Source organism: Branchiostoma belcheri, unplaced genomic scaffold (genome assembly GCF_001625305.1).
Source record: "Branchiostoma belcheri isolate BF01 breed outbred unplaced genomic scaffold, Haploidv18h27 scaffold12, whole genome shotgun sequence".
Classification (NCBI taxonomy): Eukaryota; Metazoa; Chordata; class Leptocardii; order Amphioxiformes; family Branchiostomatidae; genus Branchiostoma; species Branchiostoma belcheri.
Window position 1 is genome coordinate 828,248 of NW_017802602.1, and position 6,000 is coordinate 834,247.

Below are 6,000 nucleotides of genomic sequence, written 5' to 3' on the forward strand. Positions count from 1 at the left end.
AAATACTTGTAGATATGCCCGATGTTCCCGCAATTTTCAAGCGCCCGGGCGCGCATGGCCGGCGCTCTGACGCATAGATTCGGCGGTACACGGTTGACACGGCCAGTGCCGCAGTATCGCGATTCGGTGTCTCATAATATTATAATTTTTTGACATCAGTATAACTTTAAAAAAATTTGGTACTCAACATTTGCTAAGAATAAAGTTGATTTGCAGTGATTTGTGAATCGCGTGTGTTTGTGTTTCGCTTACCGTCGTGAATGCATGTGGGGAGGGGGGCGCACTTACGCAAAACATATTCGCGGGGAAATAGATTCGCGGTACAAATGTCCCCGCGAATGCCGCGAATCTAAATATACCGCGGAAATTTGTAGACTTACAGTACATAGTATGTAATTCATTTATTTGAGAACCTTTGCCAGTTTTGCACTGGGGTAAGTTTGGAATAGTCCACTTTTGCGTGGGAGGGAAATGGACTGAATATGCTGTATTTGCTCCCATGCAAATGTCGACCTTGTCGGCCTTTCTAGTGTTTTTAGCGTTCTGTCTTGATAACATTAAAAAATCCCCATTGACAGAAAAGGAAGGCCGTTAGAATCACACACGCCCCCTCCCCACTGTGATGACGGATGGGACATATCGATGATGTAATCGATAAATCTACAGAAAAAACGCCAAATGTTCGGTAAATTTCTGCCCAAAATGACCCACACCCGAATATTTTAGAAGTTTTGACGGTATTTTTCGGGCTAAACCCGATATATTGCTTAGTTACGGGATACTGTACAGTACGTAACCGTTTAGGTAGAATGTTTACAAACAAGACCAGCTAAACACGTACGCTTCGGTACGCGTACGCTGTGCACATTTCTACCGGTCAGAATCAATCCCAAACGCTCACAACAACAGTCCCTACTCGTGGAAGCCGTACTTCTGGCCATATTTTACACTGAAGGAGCACAACTCACCGTGGAAGTTGGCGCGCATCTCTCAAGCTGGTTGCGGCGTATGTCCACGGCAGGAGACGCCATGGTTTCGATGTATCTGGGGGGACTGGACACCACCGGCGGCTTCACCTTGGTGCAAGATCACCCACCTTCACTAGAAGAATGTGCTTTCCCGTAAATAAAATCGAAATAGTGGCCGTATCTCGAATGACGCTTCTCATCTCTCTCTCTAAGTGCTCTTTGGTGTGGTGTTTTATTCTCCCTACCCCTCCCGCCTGAATGGCGTGTTCCAAAGGCCGCGCGGTCGTTCACCCGGGGGTCATCGAACCCCCGAATTGGAACGCGATTCTAAAATTCTAAACGGGTTCTAAATGGGTTCTAAAGTTCCATTTGGGGCTTAAAATGCAACTTTTTTCACTCATTTTTTGCCAATAAAATCATATCTTGACATCTATGTTGACCAAAATGACCAAGGTTCAATGTCTTATGTACCGTTCTACCACCTTACCAAATTTCAGGTGTTCCAAGCCAGTAGTTATGGAGATATTGCTGTTTTTATATGTTTGGAGAAGAAGAGGAGGAAGAGGAGGAGGAAGAGGAGGAGGAGGAGGAAGAGGAAACCGAGCAAAAACAATATGTTTACCATTTTCTTCGGTAAACATAAAAAAAACTTATTCTTTTAGTTTTTACTCCAAATCGTTCAGATACAGTTTATGAACGACTAGTTCTAAATAACAAGCATTACAAGGTACTACAATAGTGTATAGCTTTAATTGGACTATAAATGTAATGTTATGGTCGTTACAGTATAATCTTACTTTTCTTGTGTTGTGTTTAAAAATATTAAGCTTAGCTTGATCACCCCTGTACATGCCGACTTCTCCGGAGTGGTATCTCCCGGCGCGTAATACAAAACCCACAACAAAGTGTAAGGAAATCGGGGGCGAAGTTCTTTGATCTCTGTTCATGGGAACGGGCCGAATTAAAAAAAAAAAAGTTGAAGGTCAAGGCATTAAATATCGGGGATAGGCTTAGTCCCTTTGAAATTCTCATCTCCCATGGGCCTACTACAGTTTTTCCAGACATCAAACATTTGAAATCTTGTTACGCGTTAACGGGTGACTAGTTGAACTTGAAGACTGAAGTGAAAATCATACAGTTGCCGACCTTCAAAAACAGCAACGGAAAATTCTTAGTGGAACCAAGGAGGTTAAAAAAGAAACCTCCTTGGTGGAACATGTGTGATAGTGTGATAAATTGTACTTGTCCTACACTTTAGTATTTCCTATATGACCTCCCCCTTTCGTGTTGGTGGCTAGAAGTAGAAGAAGTATTCTCCAAGTTGAAATAGTCAGATGTAACATCAGGGGATTTCGTCCACTAAAGTCGTATACTAGAAGTTTGTCGTACCTTTATCGGACCAACTCCTATGGCATGTTATCTAACGTTACTGGTAGAAGCTACATATTTCTTTACATTTTACAAGTCTCTGCGCGCTGCGATCCCACATCAAAAGCGTCCCCTAGCGGTGCTTTGGCGGTATTACCGCAAGCTTTGATGGCCTGAGAAAAGTTTTGGGGTCACGTCGGGTTGGCCGGCGTCCAAAGTTGTCACCAAAACACGCTGTGCAGACGCACTGATACACTAAACACATGGGTGACGTCAGCACCAGTTGCTGAGATTGCAAATCATGGCATCCATCCAGTAGTCTCTTCCAGGCTCCTACATTGGCTACTGATAGACGGATAACATGCCACCGGGCTTGGTCCTATAGCCTCTACCAGGCTTTGGGAAGCGGCTAGAAAGAGGCTAAATAGACAGATGACATGCCGAGGGAGTTGGCTCGCTAGCTGCAAAATGCACTCTCTAGCCCGGCATGTTATCTCTCTATTTGATGGCGAATGGACACTCCTCTGGCCAATGGACACTCCCTTGCCACCATATGATCTGCTTTAGAGATTACGCAAACTCACCTACTCATTTGATCAAACTGACGTGAGACCCACAAAACGGTCTCATACAAAAAAAAGGCATCTGATTCCAACTTGTCCTGACTTGTACCTGCAAAACATAGCAAACGAGAACAAATCAATAAAAATCAAACTTGAATAGAACGAATCGAAAGCCCGGTTCTTTACACCCGACCCGGAACAGTAACGTGTACGTAAAAACGACATCCGGTACTGACCGATTGTGTAACATGTTTGATTTTTCTCACGTACATCATAGTTCAAGCTCTACGTGTCTACATTACGTAGCCTCTACCAAATTGGCCAAATACAGAGATATCATATTACATGTATATATATGCATGGCAGGGAAGTTGGTCCACTGGAGAGTACATTTTTTTGCGGGCTAGCGGACCTACTCCTACGGCATGTTTAATATCTCTCTATTTGGCCTATTTCTACTCTTTCCAGCCGCGTCCCAAAACCTGGTAGAGGCTATCATGAGTGCCAAACGCGTTACTACAATTTGCGCCCTTCCACATCCAATTGATACCCTTTAAATCCACATGAATCTTCATTTTCCTGTTAATGCCCATGGGGCTAAATGCATACATCAGACTGTGATGTTACATGTACATCATACTGAGTAACATAAAGTACATAGGATACAAGGATAAACGAATAACGTAAAATTATTAGGAACTATTACTCCATCTAACCTACGTATTGAATACTTCTTCTCTCTTTTATACAAATAATGTCCCAATCAGGTTTGTTGTTGACAAGGCGAACCATTTCAGTCATAGCAGTAGCTCCAGAGGTCTATTCAGAGAACGCAGAGACAGATTCTGTTTTAATGTACGCTATTTTAATTAGATCCCAACGGACTAAAACTGCAAGTTAATTATGTAGAGGCAGCATCAAAACGATAAGTTATCGTTTTGATGCTGCTAAAAGTATACCGGTGGTACTAAAAGATACAAGTAGTTTGACACAGCATTAACTTCACGTGGTTCGGGTAACTAGCCTCTACCAGGCTTCGGGAGGCGGCTGGAAAGAGTAGAAATCGGCCAAATAGAGAGATAGCATGCCGGGGGAGTTTGTCTGCTGGGAGAGAACATTGTGCGACAAACTGTTCTCTCCAGCAGACAAAACGCCCCCGGCATGCTATCTCTCTATTTGGCCGATTTCTACTCTTTTCAACCGCCTCCCGAAGCCTCGTAGAGGCTAGTTAAAGGGTGTTACATTCAGGAACTTTGATCTGGAATCAGAGATTCTCAATCCTATAGAAGCAAACATGCGCGATATCGTTTTTAGGGACGTTCTATTTTAGGCGATGGCATCTGAACCGGAGTCTGGTCTATCAACGTCACGAGGATTTTACTAGCTATTACGTAATGTTTAGAGAAAAGTACTAGTGCGGCAATGTTTCACAAAATCCGCGTTTAGCTAAAGGTACTTAGCCTCTACCAGGCTCTGTACTTTCTAGCGGACCAACTCCCCTGGCATGTTATCTCTATATATATTTGGCCGATTTTTACCGAAGTGTTGAGAGGTCGTTAGTCCAACTCGTGATTACAGCCGAGAGTAAACAAACTACGCGGACTGAATCGATTCGATTCTCTCTCGTCTGTAACTTTTCCCACGCTCAGGCATCATATCTGACTACCCACACGTGCGGTACAGCCTCTACCAGGCTTCGCACGGCTTCGGGATGTGGCTGGAAGAGTAGAGATCGGCCAAATAGAGGGATAGTTACGTATGCCAGGGGAGTTTGTCCGCTGGAGAAAACAGTGTTAGAGAGCGGCAAACTGTTCTCTAGCGGACCAACTCCCTCGGCATAATATCTCTCTTTTTAGCCGATTTCTACTATTTCCAGTCGCCTCCCGAAGCCTGGTAGAGGCTACGGTATAGTCTCTGCCAGACTAACTACGCTGGCTATATATACTAAATATAGGATAATATTTGCCAGGGGAGTTTGGCCGCCTTGTAGGTTTGACTGGCCGCGCAGTTAGGAAAGAAAAAAAAAAACCTTCCGCGGACTGACTCACCTGGCCAATTTTACTGTCCGTTTTGCCGAATTCTACGATCCGTAATCCCGTAGAAAGGCCTGGTGGAGGCTACGTGCGGTACACATACGCCGGATAATCAGGCCGAAGTCCAAAGGCAATTAACAGAAGCAATTGTAATAAAGCGCAATTTCGTTAAAATGACTAGTAAAGGCGTTACGCCTCTTAAGCTATTGATTTAATGTGTTGTTCTCAATACCACAAGATAATTTGAAGAAAAGGCCCGAAGCGGAAAGCCTCTCCCAGGCTTTAGAAGAATAAAAATTTGCGAAATAGACACGCACGATATAACATACCCGGTATATGTCAACTAAAGGAGTTATCAGCTTTTATTCGCTATTTGGTCAATTTCTACTCTTCCCAGCCCTCTGAAGCCTGGTTGAGGCTATGCGGCGACTCCGCATACTAGTACCATGGATCTATTATTTGAGATACAATTATCGTGACTACTTACTTACAAACAACCCAGTAATCAACACAAACCCCGACCCGTTCATCTGTACAATGATTAACGTGCTTCTCAATGAAATCAGACCGGCAGCTCCTGTTGAATCGAGCTCTACAAGCTCACGTGGGTTGTTTATGACCTTATCAATAATGTAACGACAGGTTTGGCTTCGTCAGCAATACACATACATAATGCCGGTGGGTCAATCTGGGGTTCCATTGTAGTATGACAAAAGAACGGAGTCGGTGGAACTCGGGAAGGTACATTGTAGTTCACAGGAACTCCCATCATACTAGTGATATGCTAGCCTCCATAGCATGCCAAAACTGGGGGTTTGGGGGGATCTTTGGGAGCTTTTATGTGCTATTTTCTGATTGCATATAGACAACATAGTCGGCCTGGTTGAATTACCCCCGTTTTTAGAACTGGGCTGATCAGAAAACAGCCGAAAAACACCAAACCCCCAGTTCTATAAGCCTGCTACGGAGTCTGCAAGCTCCAAATACACTTATATGCGCCCGAAATATTTCTCCATTAAAAGCGGACTTTCGCTTATTTTCTTTGACATCCAACATTTAACTTTGATT